The sequence below is a fragment of the Thermobia domestica genome, chromosome 9, assembly GCF_964235325.1.
Source record: "Thermobia domestica chromosome 9, izTheDome1.hap1.1, whole genome shotgun sequence".
In the NCBI taxonomy this organism is placed as follows: Eukaryota; Metazoa; Arthropoda; class Insecta; order Zygentoma; family Lepismatidae; genus Thermobia; species Thermobia domestica.
The window spans coordinates 73,724,579-73,740,225 of NC_137462.1; the positions used below are offsets into that span (position 1 = coordinate 73,724,579).

Sequence of the window (15,647 nt, forward strand, 5' to 3'; positions counted from 1 at the left end):
TTACCTGCACCCACAACATAAGTGAGTGAAGTTACTATCTTTTATGCTAACGTGTCGATGGCCGGCCCCCATTTCAAACATGCCCCTATTCACTTTATGTTGTGGATCCAGATAAATTGCAACGTTGCATTTTTCATTTAACACTGGGCACATAAAGAGTGTATATCTCAAATGGCTCGTCCGATTTAAAAAATTCCTCCACTTTAGATTGAAAACATGGTATGTGGAGTCGGTTTCCCCCTCTTACATTTTGTTGTAACGAACTCTGATAATGTTACCCTATTTCAGGGGACTTTTGAGACACCAGATATATATATTCACAAAAATGAGAGATAGGTAAAAGCGCACTTTTCTGAAAATGCGGACAACTAATCCTCGAACAGTAGTTTGATAATCACCAGAGCTCGAAGCAATTTGCTCATCAATGATGATGAAGCTTGATTTTGGTTCCACATGCAAAAGCCAAATCGGCCAAGTTCTCTCTCTCTCTCTCTCTCTCTTGTGCATTTTGCTTTGAGACATCCTCTGTAATAGCAATGATTTCACAAAGGCAAGGGTGGTAGAGGGACATTTGTAACCTAAAGGCTATTCCATGCACCGGGCGATCAAAAGGGGCAATTAAGAGGGATTTTGCATGCGATCTATTAGCATATAACATAGAAGCTGCATTTACGCAGAGAGAGAGTGAGCACCAGCCTCCTTGAAGAACACTTAAACTTATACAGCTTTTGAAATAAATTTTCCATAAGAGTTTTTTTCCTCTTTTTCAAAAAAGTTATATTCAAGCACGTGGAAGAGATATATTTCTTAACAACATCTTAAATTAAGAAAAGGGAATTACACTGTGCTAATTATGTATGTAACGAATTTTTTCTCTTTTGCTCCGGAAAAAAAGAACGCATGTTGATTATTTTTAATTCGTCCTTACTTCCGTCTGCGAAATTGTTAAAATTTAAAGTAAGAAAAGTGTTTTGCTTTCATTAACTTGTTAATTAACTTATATCCTTCTTTGAAGTCAGACAGACAGGATATTCCCTTTAAAAGAAAGAAAAAAATGTAGAAGAGGAGAAAGGAAGGATATAAGGAGTATCTATGAAATACTATTACGTTATTTAATTACAATTTTCTTTGCTAGACATAACAAAAGGTGGATAAACTACATACTTATACCCTATGATCTCTTGGAATTATAGTGGGTCATGGTGGCTCAGTGATAGAGTGTTCACCTCTGGTGCATGGGGTCCTTGGTTTCATCCCAGGCCGTGCCAAGTGAGATTTTGTAGTGGACAAACACCGTGTGCGCGGGTTTTCTTGGGGTTCTCCTATTTCCATCCACTTTCTTCATTCCACCATTTCATTCATTTTTTTGTAAACTTCGTCTCCTTTAGCCTAGCCGGCATAAGAGTGGGACGTAAAGCCTACAAGATTTCGTTTTCATTTCTCTTGGAATTATATAGGCCAGGGATGCCCACAAAGGGGGGCTATGACGCAAACTGCGTCATTGAAATATTTGGGGGGGGTAAAAATCTATATAAATATGTTTGAGGAGGTGTAAAAATTAATCGAAAAGATTTTTTTTTCATGGAAGAACACCTACGGATAGACAATTGAGGGGGGGGCGTCATGGACATGAGGGGGGTGGGCACCAGTGTATAGGGTAGGTGTATAGCATCAGTAGTAAGCTATAATGTTTACATAGTGAATAACCTAGCATACTTATTTTATCAAATAGCCCTGCTCTACCCAGGTCGACTTAAGTGGTAACAATTAAAAAAAAAAAGTAATTTTAAACACCATTCTTGCTGTAGGAAGAGTGTGTTAGGAACAATATGGTGCAGTGTGGTGTCACAGCAGATATGACACAAGATAGAAACAGTTGGAGACCAGCGATCCGAAACGCCGACCCACAGTGGTACGAAATGCTAAAAACGTGGTCAAAATTCAAAATCTCTTTCAAAGTGCACAAAAAACGGGCATGCTGTGGTTTTTGACCTCATTGATCACGAACTTGATATCCAAATTGAAAACTTCCAAATGGCGAATTCAATACGGCGGATCAAATTTTGAGAAAAAGTTGAAAAAGGTAACAAAAAATTGTATGCTAGGGGTTTTCACATCACTGAATACAAATTTGATATCAAAACGGAAAAACTGAATACGGTGGATCCAATATGGCGAATCAAATTAATACATTGACATATATATGGGTGCAATGTAGAACCGTTTGCCAGTGCCCTGTTTTCCACCGTTAGGTATTTTCTTCTTGATGTTCCCATATCAAGAAAAGAAGCTAGCACTTCATCATTGGTATACACGTCCGTGTGTGAAGACATTGATGTCACAGATTTCATATACTTCTCTGCTCTCGATGGACTTGAAGATAAAACACCTTTGACAACTTTTGAAGCACTCAATTTTCCGGAAGAGCGAATACTCATTTGCTTAGCATATGCCAATGTCTTAACGTCATCATTATTGCGAATTTCTTCAGTTCTTTTTCGCTTTGAACATTCGCGCAAAGAAAAAATTCCGTGGAAGGTGGTCGATCTTTTTGTTTCCTTGATGTCTTAGCAGTATTACGATGTACGCAAAACGATAACACAACACTTAGCCATTCATTATTGCTAAGTGTTATGTACTTCGCACCCTACTTACAGTCCATCAAGTAGTTTGTGGCATTTTTTGTCTCCCGGGTGGATAAGATGAATACGTATACAAACAGGTTAAAAAAGGATCAGGACGGTATTTCCCTGGTTCAGTCTCAAGCGACATAAATTTGTGATGAACAGCACACCAGGTCTGTGGATTTCTTCGACGTTCTTTCATTTCCTTCTATTTCTCCAATTCTGTCATATTTATTCATTTTCAATAATTATTCGTTCCCTTTAGCCTACAGGGTCCGTAAAACCGAAAGATTTCATTACTTTTTTTTTCTATTACACTGAAAGTGACTACGTTAGTGATTTAATAACTCGTGAACCATCCGACCAATCTCAATCAAATTTTCAACATAGATGAGGTTGGGGCCTGAGATGGTTTTTATAATCTCACTTTAAGGTGCATCTTAGGGGAAGGAGGAGATATAAAAATGATCGAAAATGACAGATATTAGTGTCGAATTCATAGTTTTCGGGGTCACTGAGACGAACAATAACACTTCCAATGCCATTTAAATCCAAATTCAGCCCCATTAGTACTCCTAAAAGGGGATGGTGCCATGTAAAAAATAATTGAAAATGACCAATATTGGTGTCGAATGAATAGTTTCTGGGGTTCCTACGTCGATTGATGACAGTTTTGGTGTCCGTTATGTCCAAAATGAAACACATTTTCCCCGTGCGAAGAACGGGCAGTTTGCTAGTTTTAGTATATTTATGAAACTGAGAGACTGAATAAATTCTGACTTTTTTAAAAGTATCTACATCTATTGTCTGTGCGCATAGAAAGGACCCAGCAGCTCAGATATGTAATCACTAAGGAATATCCGAGACATCAAGCGTCATAAGGTTTAAAAGATTTCTTTTTTTATTTAACACATCAACAAAAGTGCTCAAGTGATTGATGTGACTTTTGCGCATTTTTCTACTTGTGAAACCTTCATTCTAAAGTCAAAATATAAATTTGAAGAACTCTCATAAGCATTGGTGTTAATTTCACGTTGAGGAAAAGATAATAATTTACCATTACCATACTGAAAAAAGTAAGAAAATATAGCGTGGGAGGGAAGCTTTGTTTATTTTAATACCCGACATGAAAACCTTAAAGGAAAAAAAAAACTATGTCACAAGTACGTAGCGTCGAGGAAAATAATATTTAATTAATAATACCTCTTTACTACTTTTTTTCTTTTTTTTATCGAGCAGCATATTTTTCAACTTTCATTGTAACCAGCAGAAATGTGCTTAAAGCTGTTACCAAATATTTGTATCCATAACTTTGTGACATGCCTTGTTTGTTTTTGATGCGGTTTTCGTAAACTGAAACAGAATAGAAAATTGCAAACGAAAATTGTATTCACATTACACGCACAAGCGAGCGTCGTTCTCTCAGTCTGTTAGTTCTTTGAAATGTCAGTAGAAGGCTTTACCAGTCAAATACTAGCAGAGACCTCTTCTACTTTGGAATCACTCTTCTGCCATCTGTTAAAAAAATTGAGTACTACAGTTGTTTGGAAATTGTGGTTTAGTACGGGATTTTCCTCCTTGCACTCACACTTATTGCTTGTAAAGTACTAATCCTACTAATGAAAATCATGCTTACTAGTAATTTTTTTTAATTGTTGCCAAGGTTAGAATGAAGTAAGGAGGATCGCTGTTACAGACACATCAGAATTTTGGAGGACGCGTCTCCGACGTATTTTTCTTATGCACGGAAGATATATAGGTTCTTTTCGTCGCCGACAGTACTGATACTAGACTATATAGTAAAATGAATACTTTTCTTGGTCTGTAGAAGTACGGTCTGAAGTTATGTTTATTTATATGCAATGTTTCAGATTCAATTCGAAGTTCATTTTAAACATAAAATATTGATATTTCCAACAGGGACGACTTTAGGATTTTAATTTTGGGTAAGCCCGCTCCCTCGCTTATGGATGCATATGTATACACATTTGATTGATTAATGACAGTAGAAAATTACTTTTACAGTAGTGGTTCATGCTATTTGTTAAATAATTATTTACCATCAATATAAATAATGGAAAAAGTACTCTTTATTGTATCTTTTAACGTTTATATATTTTTCAAAATTTCTAAGTAGGCCTGTGCCTATCCGGCCTACCCGCTAAAACCACCACTGATTTCCAACCAGGAACGTAAGGTACGGAGGGGGTGAGTTCTGGGGGTTCAGACCCCCGAAATCGCAACTTTTCTGTAAATTTAGCTTAATTTTACGATGATTTTACGAATTTTAACACAATTTATTTTTATATTGAATTCGGACTTCCCAAAAAGCTTGAACCTTCCTCTCCAAAAAATTCCCGCGTGTGTACCTGTCTGCAGTGGCGCAACCAGGAATTTATTTGGGAAGGGTCCAACACTAGTGCAGTAGTCTGCAGATGACGTGCTGCACCATTTGATATGGACAAAATTGAAAGTTTGAATTCTCCATCATAAGAAATTTAGTTATCTCTATTATTACCATGCCAAAGCCTTAAAATAAAAATTCATATTCACAATTACTAAGACGATATTTCGTATATGACGTCTCATGCCTCAATGTAGATTAAGAGCACTCGTCACGCACGGTATATATATACGAGGTGTTACAATTAAATAACGAGACTGGTGTCATAAACATCATGTATTGCAAAGAAAGTTACAATTGACTGTTATCCCCTTCAATATACTCCCCTCCCCTATCTATACACCGCTGCATACGTGCCTTCCATTGTTCAAAGTAATGCTGTAGGTCATCAGATGTCACCCTGTTCAACAACTCTGCCGTTTTTCGTTTCACCTCTTCCACAGACTGAAAATGTGTTCCCTTCAATGCACTTTTCAATTTTTGGGAATAGATAAAAGTCACAGGGAGCCAGGTCTGGGGAATACGGAGGATGGTCGAGCACAGGAATGCGTTTGGCTGCTAAGAACTGCTTCACAGAAAGGGCATTATGGGCAGGCGCATTGTCTTGGTGGAGGATCCATGCATCGTTCTTCCACAAATCCGGTCTCTTCTTCCTTATTCTTTCCCTCAGCTTCATTAGGACATCTTTGTAGTAAGTCTGATTCACCGTTTGACCCTGAGGCACCCATTCAGTCATGATGATACCCCAAATATCGGGGGGGGAGGGGGCGATGAGCATTGCCTTCACTTTCGACTTGCTCATTCGTGCTTTTTTCATTCTTGGCAATGTGGGAGTCTTCCAGTGCATGGATTGACGCTTAATCTCGGCGTCATACTGGAAAATCCATGTTTCATCACATGTGATGACACGTGTTAGCAAGTCCGGTTCTTCTTTGAGTCGTTCCATGACGTCACAGCAAATGGTCTTTCGAATGTCTTTTTGTTCCTGAGAGAGGTTTTTCGGGACAATTATTGCACAAACTTTTGCCATGTTTAAATTGTCATGCAAAATTTATCGTACTGTATCTTTGTTAATGTTCGTCATGTCTGCGATCATCCGAATGCTCAGACGTCTGTCTTACAACGAGATACTTTGTATCGTTTAATAATTACCTGTACCTTGGGCAGAAAGTGCTCATACTCAAGCAATATACTTGATATAATATTAATTTAAAATAACAAAAGAAGAATGTTTTTAATATATGTAAAGAAATATGCATTCTTGTATAATTCGTTGCTATGTAGTTGTTTATAGTTACCTAATCAACATGTATGTTTGCAAGACAGTTTGAGTGAAAATACGTTAAAAGAGTATCAACTAATAAACCATTTAATACCGATCATCGACTTGTAATTTCGATAGAAAAGGTGAGAATAATAGTGTATATAATTATTGAGGATATTTTTATGTGTAAACAATTACTACCACTCAAGATTTACTTATATCATTAGCCGAACCAGGTTGACGACTACCTTTGGTGAGTCGTTGTAGTCTTTCCGAACAAGTTCATTAATTTTTTGAACATTTTCGTCCGTTCTTGAACTCAAAGGGCAGCCGGGTCGTTCATCATCTTCAACCTCCTCCCTCCCTTCTGAAAATCGTTTATGCCATTCGAAAACTCGCGCACATGACATAGCATTATCACCATACACCTCTTTTGACATTGCACAACATTCCGTCGGTATTTTGTTTAATTTCACCAGAAATGTGATGTTAATGTGCTGTTCAACTTTACTGTTCACCATGATGCCGGCACTACGACAGAACACTGTACTCTTCATGCAAGAATGCAAAGAAAAGAAAAGCTTTCAGAATCGTGAAACAAACAGTGGCTGCTCATGAATGTTCAAGATCAACAACACATCATTAGCTACCCCATCCCCCCACGATCCAGTGTGTGTGTATGTGAGAGAGAGGAAGTTTGTATATTTTTAAAGATACTGGACAAATGACAAGCAATAATGATTTTTTGTAAATTTCATCAAAGTTTGATACGCTGCTGTAAGCCTATAAGATAGGCCAGGTTAGTTTCGGGATCCAGCTGGGACTCCAAGATCCTAGCTGGTTGCGCCACTGCCTGTCTCCAACCCCTCCCCCCAAAAAGGTTTACAAACCTTTCCCTTATACGATATTGTCCCGACATTCATTTGGGTGACTAAGGCGACCTCTGGGGAAAAAAAAATAAACTTGGAATAACTTATCGCGAAAATGGGCTTCAGGATCTCCAGATTGTAAGGCGAAAACAGTAGGCATGCCAACATAGTTAATTAAAACAAAATAAATCTCTACGTCCAGAAGATTTTCCACTGTAAGGTAACAGATAATGATAAAATGCGAGTGACTAGGAATAAAAGATAGGTAGAATGATAAAGTGGAAAAAACCGGGAGATCCTTGAGAGAGCCTATGGACACACACTTGTACACTTTCGAGCACATGCGAAGATCTAATCCAGGGTCAAAGCAAGAACACCTTCCTCTAGAGACAAACATTCTACCTCTCAACTGTCGTATCTCACATCAGCAGCACATTTCAGATTTTGCTCGGGAAGGGGGAATTCTCAAGCAAAATAATAGTTTTACGTTGCTTTTTTATTAATACGTATATTAAATTATTAAAATACTGTACATTGTATGTATTTCTGAAATACATAGGGAAGAATTACTCTCTGTCCTCTACTAATATCTTAATTCAAAACTTCAGGAATTCACAGATTTGTAGATTGTTTAAAACAGTAACAATTTTTATAGGGAACCCTAAAAACAAGAAATAAAATATATAACAGAAAAGTACAAGGTAAGCAAAAACAAGTTATTTTTGACTTCTCATCTGATGAAACGTAAGCGATAAGAGGAGGTATTGTGACGATTAGCATGCGTCAATACAGGCACGTTGCGCACACACAGCAAACACACCTCGAAGCAGGTCGTTCGTGGTTGTTTGCTGTATGAATTTAAAGTGAGCCTGTTAGCAGCAGTTGCAATGGATGTAAATGCAACGTGTATTGCAGCAGAGGGAGCCAGGTTTAGTTAATCGCAGGAATGTGTTGTACCTCCGCAACCTTCTGAGATCATACATGGCAAGGAGGACCAGGGATACCATTCAGAAACTTGTCTGGGAGACATTGTGCTATCGACCATACTCCTCTGACCTAACACCATCCGACTAGCACCTGTTCCTATCCCTGGACACCCATTTCAATGAGAAATCCTCCAACGTCGAGGCAGACCTGCGGCATGCATTCATGGACATATTTGCATCCAAGAACCTCAAGTTTTATCGCCAGTGTTTAGCGCAGCTGCAGGAATGTTGACTATATCATGCTCTATGCGACTCTCTGATTCTAGTTATCACGAACTGTAAGGAAGTTTCTCGTTACCTTATAAACTACCATTGAGTCATTCGTAAGTTATGATTAAAAATAAAATCTCGGTTTTACGTTTTTTTAAAAATATGGTATCATTTCTGTACCTTAAATTGACTTGGTAAAGCCCTTCCCGCTGGTCTAGCGCGGGTACCTTTGGAACCAACCAAACATCCGCTCGGCCAAGTTTACAAATATATCCTTTCCCACCCGAAAAATCTTTTTGCAGCAATTTCCAAATTCATTTCACTATAGCTTCCTGTAAATGAATCTGATATACGTTAAGTTGTAGAAATTTTACTTTGATTGTAAGTTTTAGTCATGGCGAGCTGTCTGCCTCCGCAATTGAATTTGAAATTAACTTGTCTCACCATTGGACTATGGCATGTCCGTGTACTGTTAAAATCTCATAGTAGCGGAAACATTTAATGTTGCTGTAGAAAATTCGACGCCACTAGCGCAGGGTTTCATCATGAGCGTCTAGTATGGCTACGGCACGACAACGCATAAAAAGAATGAAATTTTAAATATTCTCCAGGGGTACACCCACGGGGCAAGGAGTCCACCGGCTCCAAATCCGCCAAAAAATTATAACTGAAGATATATTTGTATACTTTCTTAATAAAACTATACTTATTTAACAGGAAAATGATTGATGTAGCATGTAAATTTGATTTTATACTTCATCTGTACTCCTACTGTATATAAACAGTATAGTTCTATCATTTTCTTCGAAAATATAGGTGAAAGTATTTTACTATTACTAATCGTCTCTTTGGGTGCAGAATAATACCCGTTCGAAACTACGATTTAGAACAATGTAGACGTAAACAAAGAGAAATGTATAACTCCGCGTCTCACACGTGCTTCGGCAACGAGAAACGTGAACAGCAAGATAGTCTTTTAGCATACTGTCGTCGCGTAATTTCCCCAGTGTAAGGCTCGATTGGTTGGTAAATAATTAACGCACTGACACTGGCTACTGCTATGTTGGAAATATGTTTTATTAAATCGTTATATAAACGAGATTGCCTGTGTTCCTGTTGTTTGTTTTGTGTTTTATAACACAAGACGACAATGGATTATTGTAACTCATCGTCGCCATGAAGCTCTGCATTCTGCAATTTCAAATGTGTGGGATCGGCGCGCGAACGCATACGCATGCGCAGTAAATACTATATGTCCAAGTACGGGCGAGGTTGAAATAAAGCTATATCTGTTGTTAAATATTATACATATTGCGTTTATTATCACAGAATGCAGGATAAATTCAGATATCTTCATTTGAAATTATTATTTTAGTAGGGATTATATTGCGGTAGGATACTAGTGCAGTGAGACCAACAACCAATTACTGGTTATCGATCCACGGGTAGTCAGATGGATATGTTTGCAGCTACTTTTTTCTAAGGCTGGAAAGAGATTACACAGACATAGTGGATTGTATTATAGGATCTCCACCCCAAAGCTTGGACTCCCCCAAGAAAAAAATTCTTACTGCGCGCCTGATGTTTTCCTTGGTTATGTTAAACCATTCATCTGTGACATATTGCCGAAGTTCATCAACAATATCTGGGGAAGGTCTCTGGTGTGCTAAGGGTTATATAGTCATGAACCAGACGTTTTCAAATCTGTTTAAACTGGCCAAAGAGCCAATAAAACATGATGTCCGTCCAAAAACTATGGGACGTTGAGTGTCACATGCGGTCGCGCATCATCAAGTAGGAAAATAACTCCATGCAGGACTTGGAGTAAAGATACCACAAAATCGGATTCAAACACTTAAAAATATAATCGCAAGAGAATGGAATATGTTTTGCACAAACTGATTATTTTAATAGATGCAATAAATGTATAACTGTATTAATCAATTCTTGACATATAGAAGTAAATAGTAATAAAATCTGATAAAGAAGGTAAATAGTGTCAAACGAAATGTGCATTTATGAATTAACGGGTTTGCATTTAAAATAAGAATTAAGAACATCTAAATACAAGGCGTATCCGGAAAGTAAATACCGTTTAGAAAAAAGACTAAAACAAGTTTGTTCAAGCCAAATTTATTTTTACATGAAAGGGCATACCTTAAACTATTTTTTCACATAGATCTCACCAATGTTCAAATACAAATACTTATCATAGGGGGTAACTGCTAGTCCAAATCTTCCTCAAAGAAACACCCCGCCAGTGAAGACAATCATAATTCCATAGCGTTTTTTTTTTTTTTTTCGTCGTAGCCACTTTCAAAGCGTTTACCCACTTTCACACCATTTTATCACTCACTGCATTTTCACCGTAATTCTCTACAATTTGACGATAAATTTCAACCAGCGTAATGTTTCTTGCATTCAAAAACCGGATAACAGAAAGAATCTCACAGTCGGCGAATTCAGCAATTGTTTTAAATATTGTAAATTATCACAGGACGTACACTCGCGATAACTCAACCGTTGCGTCAGTGGAGAGGCAATGAACCAGTTTAACTAGCACTATGCGCGGAGCGCCGACACTAACGCTGTGGTAGCGTTCAAATGAAACGGTGCGCACTTGCCGGACAATGGCAGGATGTTTCGTTGAGGAAGGTTTGGACAAGTGGGACACCCGCTCTGACAATTTTTTGAACATTGGTGGAAACTATGTCGGAAAATAGTTTAAGATGTGCTCTTCCATGTAAAAATAAATATGGCTTGAACAAACATGTTTTTTCAAAATGGTACTTAGTTTTCTGACACGCCTCGTATTTTCGCCTAGCATTTATGCAACCTGCAACTCTTGTGTTGAGAAGAAAATCACCCATTCGTTTTCCTCTTTATAATTCTAGATTGCGTGGGAGAAGCAGTATAACTCAGAAATTGGCCAAAATGAGATAAGTCAAAATTAGAGATATGTGTGTCATCCTCCACCCACGGTTAACTTGGTATAAATCAATTCTAAACGAAGTTGAATAATCGCGTCTTGCTATTGTTAGTATAAGCGATTCATACCTATGCTTGGTAAAAATAAAAATAAAAAATCACCCCCTGAAAAACTGTTTTTTTTTTTTTTTTTGACGTGCACTGTTTCTCCTGCGCAATCTAGAATTGATATAAACTTATACCTAGGTCTACCTAGATAGTGTTAGTTTGTATTTTTATTAAATATTCTGAAATTTTAAATTCTTATTTCTTTTGCATATTTTTTGTATGTAGTATAGTGTGCTTACGTTGTTTTTTTCTCTCTTTAGGCTGAAAAAGTAGCCAAAGATTTTTGTTTAGTCTTAAGTGATATGAGATTTTTCTTTTAATTCTCTATGACGTTTGGTGGCTTGGTCAGTTGGAAGGTCGAGTATATAACTACGGCTCGTGTTTGTGGAGGGGAGAAAAATCTCTTCTTGACCACTACCTTCTAAACATTTCCCAAACAACCTTATCTCTCTGCGCCCCTGTAATGAAGGGACGCAGGAATGAAGATTTTACCTCTCATCCGTACTTACAGAATGAGCAGCCGGCTCTGAGCTATATTCTAGCTTTTTTCCTAATCTTCTGAATTAAGTCACTTTTAGTTAGGTTTAAAGATAAAGGAATTATTATTATTATTATTATTATTATTATTATTATTATTATTATTATTATTATTATTATTATTATTATTATTATTATTATTATTATTATTTGTAGATTCCTGCTATAAGGGAGTATACTTTTTACTTGAATTAATATTTGTATTTATTTATTTACTTATTTTATGCTGAGGTTTTTGAACAGATCTCTTAAGTGATAAAGACTATTCCACTTTAATCTAATAATGATAACTTTTCTTCCGCGATAAGTGAGCTTGGAAAGGAGTTCCATACAGAAACCTTAACTAAACGGCGTGACAAACATCTTGGCATTTGAAGGCGGCGCTCCAAGTTCCCTTTAAATGCTGCTAGCAAATGAGAGATCAGCGGTATTGCCACGTTTCTTTAGCACACATCCACGTCTATCCCCTGTCACCTGATCGCGCTGTAGTTTGTCTGCTTACCCATAGGCACACCCCTTTACCACTTGGCAACGTCACGCCAGAGTTTGCGTTTTATTCGTTTAGCTGAAATGCCAAAATGTTTGTCACAGGCCTTAGTTTTGTTATTTATAGGTGATGGCGGTTGTTATGGGATAAACAAGATAATTATTTCTTTTTTAAATAACAGCCTTCAGAGTGAGGAGGTGCTGCTCTTTTTTCTGTAATATCCGGTTGGCTAAATGATGTCCATTGCTGAGATATATTTTTTTTATTATTATTGTCTCTTTAATAAGGGGGCATTTGCTATGTACTTTTGATTGTGTCTTGAATGAAGGGCATTCAATATGTATTTTTTTTACCTAGTTATCTAAGTAATGCTTGTTAACTGCGGATTGTTTTTGTTTTTTTTTTTTTAAAAAAAAAAGGAATCTTAGATAGGAACAGCCTAGTTAGAACTGGAAAAACCGGTAGAGAATCGAGCAAGTTCTCTTCCGAAATAGATATTCACCCTCCGGTTAAAGAGTTAATGGTCTTACGGAAATAAATTGAAATGCAATCTTTCAGTTTATTGTTCCACGATTATACCCGTTAGGCTAACGGAGACGGATGATTTAGAAAAGGAAATTGTAATGGAAGAATTAGTGAAATGGTAACGTAGAAGGAAACGGAAGAAATGCAAGGAAACCCACGAACTCGATGTTGTCCACCACAAACTTACTTGACCGGGAACCGAACCAGGAACTCCATGTACCCGATGTAAGTGCTGTACCACTGAGCCATAGTGCTCCCTAAAAATAGATTGAATAGTATATTTTACTATAATTGGGCCTATAAAGTATGTATATAAATTGTATAAATAAGTGTAAATTACCTAGGAGGAGTCATTAAAAAGGAATAGAAAAGGAAGTATCTTTACGTTTAATTTTATAAACGTATAAGATACTTTCCGAAAAGTTATGTAGTCTCTATAATTTTTCTATACCTTGTTTAGTTCTACAGCAACACTCTTGCTCCAACAGTGCTGTAGTGCTCTTATCCCAGTAGAAAAAAAAAAAAAAAATCCTTAGGTTGTGACCACAGAAACTCTTCCACGTTGTCATGACGTCATTATCGCTTGCAAAACGTCGTCCTGCTAGAGCCTTTTTTAAGATTAGGGAACAAGTGGAAGTCTAAGTGGGCCAGATCTGGAGAATAGGGTGGATGCGAAACGAGTTCACAGCCGCATTCGTGAATAGTAGCCATAGCAACTGCTGATGTGTGGCCGGGAGCATTGTCATGATGGTAGAGAACGCCTCTAGACATCATTTGTGGCCTTTTTCTTGAATTTGCACTCGAAGTTTTTTTTCAAAAGGTCACTATAGTATTGACCTGTGATGGTATGACCCCTTTGCAGGTAATCAATGAGTATCACACCTTGGGAATCAAAAAAAAAAAAGTCATCACTTTGTCAGCAGAGGGAATCACCTATGCCTTCTTTGAGGTAGGGGAGGAGGGCTGCTTCCATTGATTGGGTTTTGTTTCTGGCTGGTAATGGTGTACCCAACATTCGTGATGAATCGACAGAGAAAATCATCCACACATCATGTTCTAACAGTTTCAAATTGTCCACGGATAGGAGGTACCGAGTAGGAGTCAGAAGACGTGAGATCCATCGAGCAGAAACTTGATAAACCAAGCTCATTCTTCAAAATATGATCTTTTTGCTCTTGTGATATGCCCAGCCTGTCTGCTATTTGTCGAGTTGACAATCGGCGATCATTCATCATCATGCCAAATACCAGGACAATGTTTTCTGTGGTGGTAGCGCTTGATGGTCTCCCAGGTATCGGCTTATCTTCAACACTCTGCGTACCACGCTTGAAATCCTGAACCCATCTTTTGATTCTAATACATATAATTATTCTATTCTAGATTCTCATTTTCTATTTGGGCTCAAAACTTTTCAGTCTTCCCTCGTATATTAGAGAACAGTTTTTTTATTTGAGGTTTGCATATTAGCGTTACGTGAAACATACTTTTCTGAATGAATGAGATGAATATCCACCGTTAAAGTCACTGCTACCCCTTAAGATGTTAACGAATTGACTTCATTAGGAAACCTGACCAAAATTATCATTCTAGGTGTCTACTGCAAATGATAGAATTCAAAAAATTCACTTTCGTTCAAGAGCGATCTGTGGAGTAACGGACGTACTAACATTACATTCTTATAAGGCCTACTATACTGTTCGCAAGGAGTCGTGAAGCTTGGCCTACATCTACCGATTTCACCACTCAATAGAATGCCCGGGTGTGTCTCGGTCGTCAACCCTTATCCATGAAATTTTGTCAGTTTCGTCTCTCGCGCTATACCGAGAGCATCTCCTGAGATTGCAATTTTGTCAGATTCCCGCTAAGTTTCGTTTTGTTGTTATTGTTGTTATTTTATATGTTTGCTATTATTACTGTTGTTATTATTATCGTTTAATTCGAATAATTGCTACCGTTAGCGTTATAGTTCTTTAAGTGATATTTTTTTATCACTCGTTCAACATGTCTTCTAAGTTCGGCAACTTTATCACGTCGTATCACGTTTTCTCGAGTGTGCGTTCGGAAGACAGTTCCACGAATCGTACCGAACTCTTCCGATGCACCACACATAAGACAAAGCACTTCTATGATTGGTATAGAGCTCAGGCTTCACGAGTCGTCGAGCTCACTGTAGCACAATCCTAATAAAGAAATATATGTTTTAAGCTTTCAGTATGAATTTTGAACTTACCGAGTTTTGATATCAAGTCTTCACTTACTTCGACTTTTAACAAATATTTATTTTAAAAAATATTACAATTGTATTTAAACCTATGATTTACACGTTGCATTTTACAGTTTTCATGGATTCCTCCATACTTGAAGCTTTCTTTAAAATTAAGATATGAGCTAAAATGGGAGGCAGAAAAATTGTGTATTATGAACAGGCTTCTAGGCAGAGTTTAATTAACGAGGGATCACAAGAATTGCATCCTAGACTGCTAACCAATCAACAGCTTGAGAAACCAATATATTCCCATATAAACATGAGCATAAATGTTTCAAAACATAATCCATAAAAATAAACGTGTGAAGAGTCATTCTGTATTTTAGTCGTAAAGGAACTAGCCCAGATGTTTCCCAACGGAGATCGGTAACCTCTTTCTAGAGAAGGCTTATGCCCCCTAACATATTTGAAGCCAATCAATCAGTAACAAAATTAATGT

General features: G+C 37.4%; 1 protein-coding gene across 1 annotated transcript in view; it reads left to right on the forward strand.

Annotated features, from left to right (window-relative positions):
* The window catches only part of LOC145694746 (uncharacterized), a 432,718-nt gene that overhangs the window by 406,461 nt on the left and 10,610 nt on the right, over positions 1-15,647 (forward strand). The window lies entirely within an intron of this gene.